Source organism: Durio zibethinus, chromosome 24 (genome assembly GCF_047325235.1).
Source record: "Durio zibethinus cultivar Kanyao isolate XHJ-2024 chromosome 24, ASM4732523v1, whole genome shotgun sequence".
Classification (NCBI taxonomy): Eukaryota; Viridiplantae; Streptophyta; class Magnoliopsida; order Malvales; family Malvaceae; genus Durio; species Durio zibethinus.
In genome coordinates, this window is record NC_143185.1 from 9540138 (window position 1) to 9558281 (window position 18144).

General features: G+C 29.9%; 1 pseudogene across 1 annotated transcript; it reads left to right on the plus strand.

The window, feature by feature from the left end:
• Nucleotides 1-8515: 8515 nt before the first annotated feature.
• Nucleotides 8516-12841, plus strand: LOC111316068 (basic leucine zipper 34-like; annotated as a pseudogene). Its single transcript, XR_016333168.1, has 4 exons — nt 8516-9656; nt 9801-9891; nt 10019-10148; nt 11678-12841. The product of XR_016333168.1 is annotated as a basic leucine zipper 34-like (transcript).
• Nucleotides 12842-18144: the final 5303 nt, after the last annotated feature.

Here is an 18144-nt window from a genome sequence, read left to right on the forward strand (position 1 = left end):
TAACTATTTCGTTATTCCATTATCATAGCCAATAACCCTAATTGAACAAAATTGACTTCTATTACTCCATAAATTTTGAAGTCAAAATACCATACTTGATGAGATCTTCAATTTTTTCTTCAATTGTCTATATTTTTTCGTCGAATAGCCAATTGTCCCCATATGGTAAGCACATTTACCCTTTAGGATAATAACTTTTTGCTATTGGATTTGGAGCCATTTTCATTGGTTCACGCATGAGGTATTGATTTTTAACAAGCAAAAGCAAGAGATCAAGAATGGGAATTGGTAACTTTTCATGATCATTTTTTGGCCCACTTTGGCATAGCAATGGTGTAGTAGTATCCTTTGATGTCAATCAAAGAGTAAAGAGAGTACTACCATTTGTCCTTTAGAGATTTCCTTGAAGGCTAGCTTGACAAAGATAGAAACTATGGGAAGTGTTATTTATGATAATGTAAGACATAAGAGGAGGTCTTTCGAAAATTGCCCTTCATGTGTGACCATCTGCACCTTTGTTTTCTTTTTCTTATATGCACCACATCTTTCACCATCATTTATATCACTTTCTTTAATTATGCCATTCTTTATTTTCATGTTTTGAAAGATTAGCCTATTTGGAACCAAATTAGCCTCAATTAAACATTTGGGTGCATGTTCTGTCTGAATCACCTTATCCCTATTCTCTGGTCTTGACCAATTTTATTGTTGCCAACAACATTGTTCATTATCTTGATTTTGATCAATAAAGGACTTCTGAAAACATTGGGCTTAATTTTGGTGTCAAAATTTAACAAGCCAGTATTGATCAAACCTTGCACTTTATATTTTAAGGTCATGCAATTCTCTATGGAGTGTCTCGTATTACCATAGTATAATCACAGTAAGCATCAAAATTATACTCCTTGGGATATGAGGGTTTGAGAGGTCTTGTAAAGATAGGAGCAATGAAGTGGGCCTTTACATAGCAAAGGTAAAAGTTAGTATATGTCATGGGAATGGGTCAAGTTGAGTCTTATCCTTTTTTGTCTTTCATTTAAGGGATTGACCCAGAGGTGTAGAGGTAGGAAGTTGGGACACTGACTGAATGGGTGGTCGGAGAATTGTAGGCCGAACAGGTGGTTGTGGAATATGAGACCAAGTAGGTGATTAAAAATATGGATTTAGGTGTGAGACATGTACAAAATTTAGAGGTCTAATTGTAAACATCTAAAGAGGAGACCTTATGGCTTTATCTTGGACATCAAACTTTTGAGTTCAGTCATTTGTATGGTTAAGTCATTCATCTTTTTCATGAGTTTATTCAAACTCTAATATTTACTTGAGACATCATATACATTGGGATCTTTCTAAGGGATGTTGATTTAATCTAATTAAATTGGAAGTGATAAAGACTCTTGAGAAACAAACTTATCCTTGGCACAACCTTTAACCTTTTCTACCAATTAAGTGATTTGTTGCTTCATTTTTTGAAGCCCATGACCAAATTTCTCTTTATTTAATTTTAATGCATTGACCCTTGCCTCTAATTGATTTCCATTTTCATCATTCTGATGTCCACCAAGATAGATATTTTATATCAAGGGTTTTGACAACAAGTCTAAGGTATTATTCCTACTAAATGAATGCCATAAAAAAATTTCCAACTTGCATGACACACCAAATATAATTATGAAATACATGAATATGACAATAATGTTAGAGAATGTCATGAAAAGCAAAATGCCCTAAGATAATGGGTTTTTGTATGTACAAGTCACCAAATTTAAAACTTTTATCACCGATGAATGTGTATGCAAGAAATGTAATGTTCTATTGCAAGAGTGGTGGGATATGTTCTCATGAAATGCAATCTATACAATGCATGTTTTATAACATCCTACCATTCATGGATACTTATGCATGAAATGTAATGACATACTTCATGAGTAATAAAATGTATACCTATGATGCAACATAGTTATATGAGATGCATGACATATTATATGCATGAAACATATTTTCTTGCAATTCGACGCATGTGTAATGCAAATCTAATGAAATTAATACTTCCATTAATAAAATGTGTATGAGATGGAGTACATACACTATCTATTAAGGTGTGCATGGGATAAAGTGCATGTAGTATTTTATTAAGATATGGATGAAATGGAATGTATGTATTATCTATTAAAATGCACATGAATAAAATGCATGTACTATCTTATTACTTCAAACTCCAAAAATATGAGAATGCATGCAAATGGAATCAAATGAAATATGGGGAATGAAACAACGTTGACTTTTTTTTTTCTTTTTCTAAGAGGAGAAATTCAAGAATACATTTTTTATTTAAAAGGATACATTTCTTTTTCTAGGACTTAAAGATTTTTTTTCTTTGTTACACTTTTGTTTTTTATTATTTATTTGGTCAATAAACAAAGAATTTAACAAAACCCTTTTTTAAAAAAATTTTTTGTTTTTGTTGTTTTTGTTTTGTTTTTCTGGTTTTGCAGGATAGTGAAAAGAAATTTTATTTTAAAACATTTCTTGAAGATGCACATTGTTTACAAATATCAAACAAATCGAACTGCATGTCAAAAGAAAATTTTTTGAAAAAACACTTTTCTTTTATTATTTATTCTTTCTTTTTTCCTTTTTTTTTTTATAAAAACTTTAGTTTTATTCACACCATTGTTACCCCTAAATACCGATTGTATTAGAGTGCTCCTCACGTGTCCTAATTTAGGTAATTTCTTACAAAGAGTGAGGCATGACTTTACCTAAGGTTGGCTTTCTAAGGTTCACGATATGCTAGACTTGGAATTGATGCATCTATAGGTTCTCAAATTCTTCCGTACATCATTGTCCATCATAGATTAAGGAGGCACCCTGATCCTTATCTATTACAGGTAATGATCGAAAAAGGTTCCATCTGAATGGAAGTATTTTATTAGCCATTATGGAGGTTTACACCTCATGAGAGCATAACTATTTTACTTTCTCTTGAAAAAGGGTTAGAGCTTGAGTATGGAGCTTGTGCATGTAATGCAATGTGAGTATGTGCAAAAAAATAAATAAAACTTTTAGACTTTCTTAAAAATATCCCTATCTTAAATGCTCCAAAATTATTAAGAACAGAGTAAATAATAGCAATTTAATCTAAATGACATAGTTAAAATATGTATGAAATGCAAAACACACTTTTTTTTTTTGTTTTTCTTTCAACATTCTTTGGAAACAAGAAAATTAAAATCAAAACACTTTTTCATTTTTTTTTTCAAATTTTCCACTTTTAAGAAAATAAGAAAATTAAAGTCAAGGAATTAAGATTAAACACTAATTAGGACCATTGAACTAAAATTTAGGATAACATGCAAGTAATCTTTAGGTTGACTCTCTAAAAAATGTATCCCTAGTTGAGTCGTCTAGTTGTCGCAACGTGTGAGTCTAGGAACCCGATTGTCGAACTTGGGGAATGAAAAAAAAAGAGCTAAAAAGCATTTTCAATAAAAACCAAAATAATGAGTCACTGCCAATCTTTTTTAGAGTGTGATTGGCCATCCAATAATTTTGTTTTTTTAATAAAAATATTTAAAATGAGTTTAAAGTTTACTAAAACAACATTTTTGCTATCTGTGAAAATCAGAGTTAGATCTAAGAGTCAGTTACATGTAAGGAAGAATTAACACCCCGACAACCGCTACTGAAGACGTTACCAATTAATTGCATGTTATCCTTAGATTTTGGTAAAGATGGTCCCACTTTAATGTTTATAAACTAATTCTTTTGTTTATTCAAAAAATCAAAATTTCCAATGTTCTTTTGAAAGCAAATTATTTAAAAAAAGTTTTTGATCTAAATGAAAAAGTCCTAAGTATCAAGATACTTTTTCACTCTTTTATATTTAGGTAGAGCTTTAAAAATATTTTTAACTTAGAAGTTTTCAAATTGGTCCATTAAAATCGAGATGGCACTTTGTATTAATGATAGTTGTTAAAAGTCTCCTTATATTTAGGCCAATATTAAAGGTTATATTTATTTGAGATGTCATCTTATTTAAAAATATTTTTTTCTTAAAATTTCTCATTTATAAAACATATGTATCGAATGCATGAACATAATAATATTTGATGAATACATGACAATTAAAGATGAATGATAAAATATGAATGCATGACAATTAAAGAATACATGTGATAACAAAATAAAATGAAATGAAAACACATGAATGGGATTAGGTTAGTTGTTAGGTTTAGAGTTTGGGGTTAGAGTTTTGGTTTTAAGGTATAAGGTTATGGCTTTGGTTTAGGGTTTAGGTCTACGGTTTAGGGTTTGGGCTTAGGGTTTAGGTCTAAGATTTAAGTTTATGATTTAGGGTTTGGTTTAGGATTTAGTGTTTAGGTTTTAAGTCTAGGGTTTGGATTTAGGGTTTTAGAATGCATGAAACAAAAATACCGAAATACCACTAATAAAAATGCAAACTTTGAGGCATGTAATAAAATTACCAAAATGCCATTGATAAAATTGCAAACTTTGATGCGTGGGAATAATGTGACAAAAATTACCACAAATGCCATTAATGAAAATGCAAACTTTAATGCATGGACCATGTATGAAAATAAACATATTACAAACTTAGGCATATTTACAAATATATTACAAACTAAACATGTATGTAACAATATGACAAAAATAAATCAAACACCAAGGGTTTTAAAAAATTTAAAGATATGTTCCACCATTTTTTTTTTGTTTTGAATCAAAACACATGTAAACAATATAAAATCACAAAAAAACTACTAATCCATAAATTTTATTCATTGAAGATTTTATCAAACAAATAGCTAACATAAATAACAAATCAAAAACTCTAGCAAACAAGCATTATTTAAGCAACATTTAGCCATTTGATACAAAAGGGGTTTAATGGTGGAATTTTTCTATTTCTTGATCCCTTTTGTTTCAAACACAAACTATTGATTAGTTGGCTGAATTTTTTGATCAACCTTGAAGTTATGGAGGAAAACAACCATGGAACGGCCTATTCCTCATTGAAAAATTATAAAAATCAAAGAAAACTAACATGGAAAAACATAGAAACTATCATGAAAATCCATGGGAGTAGAGATAGATTTATAGCTTTCAAAACTTCTCCCAAATTTTTTTTTTCCTTTTTTTCCTGCATTTTCCCAGCTAATTTCTAGCAGCCTTCTTCCTCCTTTTCGAGCCCTAAAAGATAAATACATATCTCATGCAAAATACATGCAAGCCTTTGGATCATTTTCCATCCAATGGCTATCGTTTCTCTTTTGTTTATTTTGCAATGAACCACCTTTCACCCTTAGATTCAGCCTCTTACGATCATCGCACAGCTCAAAAAGTTTATGGTGAAAGATTACATTTTTAATGCTACTAGAACTAACGTAAAAAATACCATTTTACCCTTATAGAAAATTTTCACATTTTATGCAATTTTCTTAGAGAATCATGATCCTTTCTTCATTTTTGTGATTTTAAAGCAAAAAAAAAAAAAAATGCTAAAATAATTTGAAATTAGGATCTAAAAGTTTTCATGAAAAACCAACTTTGGGAAGATTAAATTATTAAATTACCTCTTAAGGGCACTTTAGTAATTTCACACCTTACAAGGTGCGATTAAGGTTTTTAATGCACAAAAATCATCAAATGATATGAAAACATAATCTAAAGCATTATGTGAAAAACCAACCTTAAGAAGGTAAAATTGTGAGGGTATTTTTGTAATTTCATACATTTCGAGGTGCAATCAAGATTTTTAATGCACTGAAAATCATGATATGAAGTGTTTAGCAAAAAACTGATCTTGAGAAAGTCAAATTATGAAAATACCCCTAAAGAAATTTTGGTAATTTCATATATCTTGGGATGCAATCAGGGTTTTTGATACATAAAAAAATATAAAATAATATTTAAATGTAATCTAAAAGTTTTCACAAAAATCTAACTTTGAGAATATCAAATTATAAAAATACCCTTGAAGGTTACCTTTCTCGAAGTGCAATCGATGTTTTTAGTTCGCTAAAATCACAAACATTAGTCCTAAGCCTCATTAGTTCTTTTCTGTTGTGAATTTTGAAAATTGATCCAAGTTTAATTCGATTTGATGGATTTTGACCAAATTTAATCAAATTTGACTTTATTTGACCAAATTTGACTTGGAGTCATTTTGGATCAAATTAGTCATAAATCAAGTTTGAAAACTCATCAAAATTAAAGAAACATTGGATTTGAACTAAGTCAAATTTTGAGAACTTCACAACTAACTAAAATCTATTTAGATAAAATTAGGTATCTACAATTGTCCTATATTTTTTTAATAAAATAATATCTAATTTAGTAAAATATATAGTAATGATTCACTTGTATCAGTGTAAGAGTTATACATTTCTTTTAATTTTCGAATCAAAATTAAATTTACAATATTTATATTTAATCATTTTGATTTAAAAATTAAAAAATTGTACAACTTTTACACTAATGTAAATAGATCATTCTTATCTATATTACGTACATTTTACGAAACCATCACTCTATGCATGATTTGTACCCACGAATCCATAGGTGTGAGTAAATGGTCGGTTCGATGTGAAAAAATCAATAACTGATTTAACCGACTTTCATTTAACAAATAACTAACCGACCAAATATTATTAAATAATCGATCCTAACCGAACTGACCAAAATTGGTTCGGTTCGATCGTTTAGTTAAATAATCGATTTTTTTATTATTTTTCTTCCTATTATGAATAATTATTTAATCACAAATTCAATTCAATAAAATTCAAACTCTAGTATCATTAAAACTAAATTACTAAAAAATTTAATAATTTCAACAATATTTTACAAAAAAAAATAAATAAAAATATTTATCTGAAATTTTTTTAATTATTAAAAAATCGGTTAATTCGATCAGTGCGATTATTAATTTTAAAAATCGAAAACCGATCGAATTAATCAATTTAACCGATTTAAAAAATCGATTATAACTAAAACCAAATAAATCAAACCGATTCAACCGAATTCATTCGGTTTCGATCGGTCTAGTCAATTCAAACCGATTTTTGTTCACCCCTACGAATCCATATCCACATGGAATTACAAAAGAAAAAAAAAAACATAACTTTGGAATCCGAAGGGGAAAAAAGAACAGATACCCTACATGTGGGTATGGTTTGGGGACAAAGCAAAGAAAGCTTAGTGCGTGCAAACAATCCACATGGATTGCCATCACATCATCCATGCAAACAAATCCTTCTTTCCTTTCTAAGTTTATAGCCTCAAAATCCTCCAACCGAACTGCTCAGTATTCCCATTATTCTTCTTAGTGCTTCATTAATTTGTCTATATTTTCTTTTCATCAAGTAATATTACTCTTTTTTTTTTATTATTTTATATATGAATTACAAGCGTTACTTCACTAGAAATTATATTATAATCAAACAAATTTTAATATACATAAAAAATAAATCAATAAATAATTAGTTAAACTAGCAATCAATAAACTAATATATAATTAACAAAATTCACATTTGATAAAATCTGAACTTAAAATTTATAAATTCAAAGGCCTCATTCTTATCATTAAAACAAACCTTAATTTATTGTTTTTTTTTTTTTTTTGTAATTTTGAAAGGTGTTAGCATTGTTAGGTACTTTTGTTATTTTAGTAGCATTAGTAGCATTAACGGTATGTATGAAAATTTATGATGTATACTATATGGTAAGTATAACTTAAAATTATGTTGAAACTAATGGAACATGAATGAACAATACTATATTCGTGATTTGTTGTTTAATTAATGAATATTGAAATGTTATTTGTAATCATTTATTAAATTTTATAAATGAACAAAATCTAAGTTTGTTTATAAACATTTTCTTTTTTATATTTTTACATTATGAATGAATCGAATATGAATAAATTTTATTGTGTTAGTGATTTATTTATTTAATTAAAGAAATTTGAAATTATTATTCATGATCATTTATTAAATTTAATAAATGAATATATACAAACAAAAATTGATCTTGTTCATGAATTATTTATTAAGTATTTTATTCCTTCAGACTCTACTATAGGCTTTATGATGCTTTCATTATCAATTATGTTGGACTTACGAGAAACAACTAACTTCTCAAGTCTTATTAATGCATTTTTTTTTTTGAGTTGGGGAATAGTGTATTCCAACTCTATTCTTATGAGTAAAAATCAAACGTGCGGATGCGTATTAATGGGATTGAATGATTAATGTTTAATTAAGATCTCAAATCCTAATTAGTTAGGTTAGAATTGAAGGTAATTAGAAAAATTAATTTGAGAAGTGGGTTTGGGTGGTGGCGGATGCATGGGAAAACAGCCTATGAGTAAGCATCCCACTAAAGGGAGGGTCACAGGGGCACGTGGTGGCTGATTCCCACTTTAGTTATTAAACTAATGGCGACTTTCCAGTAATACCGTTGAGGCCCAACCTCCTCCCAGCTGTACATAGCTGTCCAATCTCTCCCCATGTGACCCCAAGAAAGACAGATTCGAAAGTACGCCAGGATCCATTTTGATAGGCCATGAGCAAACAAATACTACAACAACTCTTACTATGCTTTTATTTTTTATTTTGATTTTGATCCTCATCTTGATCCTGCCTCCTGCCACCTCTTGCATGTTGTATGGACTTTTCTCTCTTTACATTCTCCAATTGCTACTTCTTCCGTACACTCTATACATATAAAACAAGCTTTAATAGGCATTCTCATTTCCTTTGATTGGGTTGCTCCTGCTGCTTTCTCCTTCTCACATCCCCACTTCCATTTTGAACTTATTAATTTGGTGGTGGTGGTGGTGTTCAGACACTGTCATTTTTGCTCTTTTTTGCCAGCTTTTTCTTTTCTTTCTAACAATTAACATTAATTCCCTTCCCTTTTGTGTATTTATAATACATAACATAATCAAATTATACCTAATTAAGGAGATAGCTTCTTCGTCGGCAAAGAAAATTGATTTTTTCTACTTTCTTTCTTGCTTGTATATTATTAGTGTCAATATTGGATTAAAATATTATTATAGTGGTATATATGGCACAATTACCTCCAAAATTCCCGTATCTGACACCAAATTGGCTGGACATGGTCCACCAAAGGATGCCAGCGGCAGTGGGTGCATTTCAACCCAGTGGCGGCATTTCCAGTTGCACCCAGCAGCAAAATAACCCTTGCTGGGTGGACGAAATTCCCGGATTTCTCGTCAGCAAGACGCGGAACCCACCGGCGTTCCATCAGCGACTCCATTGCATTTCTGGAAGCGCCAATGCTTGAAGAATGCCACCAAGGCTCGAAATCACTTCGGGGGAGCGGAACTAATAACCATGACTTTGATAAATTTGATGAAGAACAATTCAGGTCCATGTTCACGGATGATTTGCCAAATGCCTTGGCCCCCACGGTATCTTCTTCAAACCCTTCCACGCCGTCCGATCACAATATCATTAATGACGATCATAAGCAGCAGATAAAGATGATTAAGAACGAATCGGAGGTGGTTCAAAGCCAATGCAAAACGGAGTCCCAAGTAAGCAGCTATCCCCCAACGCCACCACAAACGGTTCTACCGACAGAATAATTGATCCCAAGAGCGTCAAGAGGTAATCTTGCACCCACATTTCAGTTTCATTTTTGTAATATATGGCAACCAAAAAGCAATATATATATATATATATATATGGTACATACATTCTGATTTATTATCTGAAATCTGAATAATTATTGTTTCAAGTGTTGGGTAATAGGATCCTGGCAAACAGACAATCTGCACAAAGATCACGGGTGAGGAAGCTACAATACATTTCAGAGCTTAAACGTAGCGTCAGCTCGTTACAGGAATTTGCTATTTAATTCACCCCCTCCCTCTGAATTCTTTACAGAAAATTAAAAAAAAAAAACCATTCTTTTGAATTTCACGATCCCAAATAATTAAGGCTGAAGATATTTTTTTTTTTGGATAATTAAGGCTGAAGTTTCCGTGCTGTCGCCACGAGTTGCATTTCTAGACCACCAACGTTTGCTTCTAAATGTCGACAACAGTGTTCTTAAGTAAAGAATCGCAGCACTAGCGCAAGACAAAATTTTCAAAGAAGGTAATTAACCACTTCACTTTGATTTATATATAAATATATATATTTATGAGAAATTATTAAATACATAATTTTTTAATTTTACAAATAAGGTTAAGATGGTTACAAATATTTTTTAGTGTATATTTAAAAAATAAAAATTTAACTTAAAAAAAGGGACATATGGCATCATTTTAACCTTATTTATAAAGTTAAAAAATTTTATTGTCAATATATCAAATAATTTCTCATAAATAGATATATATAAGGAGGGATCTATTTGCATTAATGTAACTCTTATATTTTTTGAATTTTTGGATCAAAATTAAAATAATGACTTATTTGAATCAAAATCTATAATATTTTTAAATTTAATAATTTTGGTAAAAAAATTCAAAAAAATGTAAGAATTATACTAGTGTATGTGAATCTCTATTCTATATATAATATATATATATATATATATATATGAATATTTGATACACTTTCACTGTCATCATCGTATGTACCGAATCCAACTCTCCACATGCTAAAAAAAAAGTATTTATGACATGCTTGGTGTATAAAAAAATTATTAAAGACAAAAAAATAATATTAAGAATATGATTAAATTAAATAATATTATTTTATTGTGTGTTTAATATATACAAAGTTTGAAATATGATAATTTTATTTATTGATTAAAATTATTATTCCTTAGTGTATATAATTTAAATTTATTGATGCAATTTTAAAGGATATAATAAAATATATATTTAATCTCATAAATTAACAATAATCATTTTCATTTTAAAAGAATTTAATCATTTTACATTAAAAAAATGATTAATCATCATTGTAATTTAAATTTTTTTATTTAAATACAAACTAAACATGAGATAAGATAATTATCATCTTAACCTATATATCATTTATGCATCAAACGTGACTTCAATTTATTATCATTATTACAAGATATGACTAGAGATTCCAAATTATTTGTTTTTCCTTCGTTAGAGCTAGCTTGTTCCTAGCTAGTTTTTTTCCCTTACGTCCAATAAACCCATTGTAAGGGGAAAAATATATGTAGTTCATTTTTTAAAATGCCACTTGGAAGAATTCATTTATATTTTAAAGGCCTCTTAATTTAAATCTACTCCATTGCTATGGCTGAAGAAACGAATTACATAATTATTATGATTTTTCTTTAAACTGTTGTTGCACAAACGTACGGCTTTATTAGTGAGCAATAATTAGCTATCATAAAGTGAGTAGCAACAAGAACCTTAGTAAAATTTGAATGTGTATGTATTGGATATGTACCCATTTCTGATGTCAGATAACCAGTTTAACTGTCCAATTATTAGAACAATTACTGCAAATTTGAATGGGTGTAGGGTTTACCTTTAGCTACCAGGTAGGCACAAGGCACATGCATGAAAGTCCTTAAGCTCCTTGGTTATTAGTTTTGACGATTTTTTATTTTTAATATATTGAAATATACAATGTGCGTATGCATGTGCACGTCTATAATTGTAGATTATAAATCTTGCTGACTTGTGCTAAAACTTCAGCTCATCAGGAAGCATTGAAGAGAGAAATAGAGAGATTGAGGCCAGTGTACAATCAGCAAAACCAAAACAAGATGGAAAATAATGCTGCTCCAAAACAAGATGGAAAATAATGCTGCTCACTCACCAACACCAACACCAACGCCACCAGTGACATCTGATGTTAAGGCATCCGCTGAGAAAGAGCAGCTTCTAAATGCTTGAGTTGAGTTCAAACTGCACTTCTTCTGAAGTTTTGTCAAGAATGGCCAAGCCAATGATAAAATCTCCTAGCCTAGAATAACAAAACTTGTTGGGTTCTATATTCTAATATTCCTTATAAATCAATCGGCCTGATTTTTATGTCTGTCTTTGATCACACCTTTTTAATTGTGATTTGGGTTTTTCGCAGAACATAAAAAGGAAAACTGAAAATTTTGGTGTAGTAACTAAGTTGGGAGTATGGGACCGAATAATTAGCGAATCTTGATTTGGAATAAAAAGGAAGGTTTTGCCATTGCGGTGGCCTGCCTGGCCTCTGATGCTAACGCTGTGGATTCACGTGATGTCTTTATTCCGAAGTCAGAGTCCGAGGGACCACCACAGATTTCATGATTGTAGGAAAGGAAAGAAAGACATGATTATAGGTGGTTCAAAGCCTTAAATGAAAATCAAGTTGGTCTTGCTTTTAGCCAATTCGAAATGGAGAGGTAGCCTAGGGGCAGCTGTGGTTTTCATTCTTTTATCATTAGTATAGGATTATTTTCTCATCTTTAAATGTTGTCTTTATTAATAGCAACTTTTATTATTTTATTTTACTCTATTTAGTTTATTCTTTTAGTAAGTGTGGGAAGGCAAAGGATAGTGGTTTTGTACTGGGATGTCTAAAACAAGGGTTGTCAGGGGAGTGTTTACTACTTAAATGTGAGATCGTTGTGCTTTTTCACTTTTTTTTTTATAGTTTTTCTTTTTTCTACTCATGTATATTTCCGCGAATTATTTTAAACTATGATAAAAAAAACTCTGGAAATCCATTTATAATTGTAAATAGTGATTTTTTAAACCCAATTCATTTTAAAGCTCATTTGGTAATACATTAAGTTTGGCTTCCAAAAACGAAGTCTTTGGACGCTATCGCAATGCCAAGCAGGATATGCTTTGGCTTAAATTTTTTTTTTTTTTTTTTTAATGTTTTCAAGCCACTGAAAAAGCATTTATGGAGGTATTTTTAGGGTCTACAAACAATGATTAGAAGATAAAATGATAAATTCTTTCTCTATTTTGAAATTACGACAAAATTTCTTATTAAATTAAAATTTTTTATGATACTAAGTCGGTCATGTGTCAATTGATTTTGAACCTAAATTAACAAAGTCTAACAGATTACCTTCATCCTTTTAAGCACTTTAGTGAAATCTTGATCAAATGACACCTTTATGAAAATCGATCAGATGATTTATAATTTTTAAACGATGAGCGAGCTCATGAATTCCGTTTAAAGTCACCGAAGATTGTTTACATCATTAAGTAAAAGTAAGAATTGGAAATGTTAGAAAACAATCAAAATCAAATAAAACAATTCTAACAGAATTGAAATCAAATGAGGTTGATAAAAAAGAAATCTTATTAATTTCAGCTTTGAGCACAAGGAAACCGCATGAATCCAATGCCACCATGCTTGGAAGCAATTGTTAATTGATCAAACACTCAAACGATCTTACAATAATCACTGAAACCAGTAGTTTGATTGCTGAAAATAGAACATGGTAACAAAGAAATTGCTCACAAGGATTTACAAATACAAGAAGAATTTAAGTAAATTGAGTAGGAAATAGGACTACTGGAGCTGAAGTGTTGTTTAGTTGATGTGTTGTGTCGGCGGCACCTGTTAATATGACTCTTCCAATGGTTGCTTCCCCGACTTTACGAACATCCTCCAATTTTTGGCCCAAGCAGCGACTAGTGAACAAACCGTTTCACAAAATCAACAGCTACCTTGATTGTTCCTGATTTAATGATAGGTAATTTAGCTTGTAGTAGGAAAAAACTTACATGAAGTTTTATAAGTAGAATTCATTAAATTCTTTATTAAAAATGAGTAAATAAAAATTAAAATTAAAAATTAATACTGATAGATTAAAAGATCTCATTATATAAATCAAACATGCAAAATTTAAAAAACTTTTAATAAATTTTGATATATTTATTAAATAAACATTGTTAGTAAAAATATTAACAGAATTTTTACCATTAAATTAGTATCAATCAAATTTGAATTATAAATAATACTTTTAATATTTTTTTTATATTATTGATCTTCATATTAAACTCTATCAATTTATCGGTTTAAATTTTTTATTAAAATTTTTATTTACTTATTTCTAATAAGAAATTTTACAAACTTTACTTATGAAAACTTCATGTAAGTTTTATCCGCTTCTAACAATCTTTTCTCTCACAGTAAAGGATATCTTTTTTTTGCCAAATGGAGCCTTGTCATTTGCCCAACTAAGCACTGCTCTTGCTGATGTAGCATCTTTGACTTCAAATCTACCAAATAGGATTGCTATATCACTTGCCACCTGATCAAAGATTCTTGGTGACTGATGTGTCCTCATTCTACCACTTATCAAACCTTGATTAGTCTTCAAATTCCTCGACATCCTCTCTTGCTGGATCAACCTTCTTACCATATGTAGTTGATAAGTTGTATTTATTAGAGTTATCAGGGCGTTTTATTACACAATTTTGTTTAGTTCTTAGCTATTATCCTCAATTTTATTTAATTTCCACATGTTGCAAGTGAATTAGAGGAAAAAAGAATAAGGTGAATTTTGAAGCAATTTTGGTGGCAAAAGACTAAGTTTATACTTCAAAATTTTCACCTAAGCAAGCCATTTACCTAAATGTGCAAGTTGGATACATTAGCTACTAATTTGGAGATGAAATTAATGTGATTTATGACCATAAAGAGGTAAGCTAGCTGCTAATTGGAGGACAATGAAGTCACAGTTTCAAGCTTTCAATCCACTAAATTGCACTCAAGTTGAACCAAAGAAACAAAAATGGCTTAAGGGTAAAAAAGATCATAGATTAAAATTTAATAATCATTTAAGTTTTTATCATTTTATTGCAATCAATTAAACTCTTAAACATTTATTTTCATCAATTGAACTCTTACTAAATGAAAATTAATTAACCGTTAATATCAATTTTTGTATAATGAAATGCTTAATTAAATTGAAAATAGATCTTTAAGAGTTAAATTAAATGAAAATAAATATTTAAAAATTTAATTGATTCGAAATAAAAAATTCAAATCATGAATGATTGCAATAAAATATAAAAAACTCAAATGATTAAATTTTTATTCAAAAGCATTTTTAACTTTTTTTACTGACAATAATCACATTTCAATTTTGAACTTATTGCCAACCTCTTCATCTTTTTGCTAAATGGAGCCTTAGTGATGTAGTGTCTTTGTCTTCAAATCTATCTCATAGACATGTCTTCATTGTACCACTTGTCAAACCTTGAGTAGTCATCAAATTCTATGACATCTTTTCCTGCTAGATCAACCTTTTTACCTAGGGTAGAGCCACACTATTTTTTAGAAAATCACCAAAAGTTAAGACATTGTATATATTCTGTTGTATTATATAGTTGTTATGTTGTTTCTATTATTTATTTGTTTTGGATTATTGGTTTATTTTGTTTGTATAGTCTTTAATTTTATTGCATACATCATATAGGCATTACATATTATGAGAAGGTATTTGTTTTGGGTACCTTTGTTTTGGGGTCAATCATTAGCAAAATAAAACTCTCATGAAGCCATCATTATGTCAGCCTCTTATAAGACTTATTTAGAAGTTAAAAGCCAATCGAAAAACACCCAAGAAAAAGATGAAGATTGCTTAGGGGTTGATCATGTCTCTATACATCTACAGTTGGTACATACGGATTTGTGTTAGAGTGATATAACCGAGTTAGAAGCCATATGCCAACAATGAGGAGTAGAGAGTGAGGTTTTTTAAAATAAATATCGGGATGTTGCATTGGTCATGTGGTGAAGATTGATGAGTCACTAGTTAGGGTTATAATACATTTTTAGGATCCATCTTATCGGTGCTTTGTATTCAATCAAGAAGACTTAACCCCTACAATTGAAGAGTACTTATCCCTACTCCAGATAGTATTGTCAATCAAGATAAGATCTACTAGAAGAAGTAGAAGACTACAAGATATAAAGAGAAATTAACAAAGATCATGCAAATAGGGGTCGAAAAAATAAACAAGTACAATAAAAAAAAGAATGGGGTCAAGGCAATTTCTTCAGCATTTTTGTTAGAGTATATAAAGAAGCACCTTGATAATGATCGTGGATTTGATTTGTTTGTTTTCGCCATGTATGGGCTGTAATATTCCTTAACATATTAGGACACATAAAAGCATCAGTGGTAGTTTTCATTTATGTAATTACATACAAGGACTAAAAAGAGTAGATGCCTACAGAAGGGAGGGGTGTTTTTGCGTGTTGGAAATGGTGCAAGTGTGGTTGCCTATGTCAAGGGCAATTATTATTTACCTTTACATTCTGGTTTAGTTTAGAATTAAAGGATTATTGTTATGTTCCTCTCATAACTCGAATTATCATTTCGGTTTCTTATTTAAATATGAATAATGGATATTCAATTAATATTAAAGGTAATTGTTGTTCCTTTTATTAAAATGATGTACTTTATGGCATGAGAATGTGAAGCATGAACATAAGGATTTGGAGATGTGATGCTTATGTGAGCATACACAAGCCGACAAGTTTGGAGCTAGATTGATTAAGTGAAATTTATGGGATATCTAAAAGAAACAATTGGATATTATTTCTACAACTTTAAGGAATAAAGGTGTTTGTTTCTAGACATGCTATTTTCTTGGAAAATGAGTTCATCTTTGAAAAGAACAGTGAGAGTAAAGTAAAACTTGAAGAAGTTCAAGAAACACAAATTAACATAAGAATAAAACTTGAGCCAATGGCAAAAGCATCAGATACATAGCTAAAAGCTCAAAGTACATAAAAACTTCGTGGGTTAAGTAGGACTTCCCAAACTCTCAAGAGATATGGATTTCTTGTAGAGAAGGATAAGTTGATCATAGATGATGATCCTACTAGCTATCAAAAAATAATATTAGACATTGATTTTGAGAAATGACATGAGGCCATGAAATTTGAAATGGAATCCATGTATGCAAACCAAGTATGGACTTTGGTAAAACCACCTGAAAGGATAAAGCCCATAGGGTGCAAATGGGTTTTCAAGAAGAAAATCAACATAGATGGTAATGTATAAATGTATAAAGCTAGACTAGTTGCAAAAGGTTATAATAAAAAATAAGGAGTTGATTTTAATAAAATTTTTTCACTAGTTGCCATGTTAAAATCCATTAGGATTTTGCTTGCTCTTGTTGCATACCCTGACTATGAGATATGACAAATGGATATCAAACTAGCATTTCTTAATGAAAATTTGCAAAAGGATGTGTACATGACACAACTTAAGGGTTTTGAATCCAAAAAGAATACCAATGTAATGTGTAAGCTTTAAAGGTCTATCCATGGACTTAAGTAGGCATTAAGGAGTTGGAATATATGTTTTGATGAAGCAATTATAAAATTTAGATTTATCAAAAACATAGATGAACTTTATGTAAATAAAAAGACAAGTAAGAGTACAATAATTTTCATAATGCTATATGTAGATGACATATTATTTATAAAAAATGATATACTCATACTATAATCTACCAAGATTTGGTTTTCAAAGAAATTCTCCATTAAGGATTTGAGAGAAGCAATATATGTGCTAGGTATAAGGGTTTATAGAGATAAATAAAAAAAATTGCTTGATCTCTTACAATCTGGATGCAAAGATAAAATGCTAAAAATGTTTAGCATGAAAGAATCTAAAAAGAGGTTTTTGCTAATGTCAAATGGCATAAATCTTTCCAAGGGCATGTGTCTTAAGACATAAATTGAGAAAGACAGCATGAATAAAGTTTCATATGCTTCGACAATTGGATCCATTATGTATGCAATGTTATGTACAAAGCCTAATATCTCATATGCTTTAAGCATAAGAAGTAAATATCAAGCAAATCCAAGTGAATGTCACTAAAAGGTCATGAAAACAATCTTTAAGTACTTGAAAAGAACTAAAGATATGTTTTTTGTTTATGGTGGAACCGAAGCTATTATGATGCAAGCTTTCAATCCGATAAGGATGATAACAAGTCTTAAAGTGGCTATGTTTTTACTCTAAATAGTGGAGTAATGAGTTGAAAAAATTTCAAACAAAGTAGAACTGTAGACTCTGCAATCGAAGTTGAATACATTTTTTCATCTAAGGCTGCAAAAGAGGTCGTTTAGATTAAGAAGTTTGTAACTAAACTAAACGTTGATCCTAGCATTGTTGATCCAATTACAATCTACTATG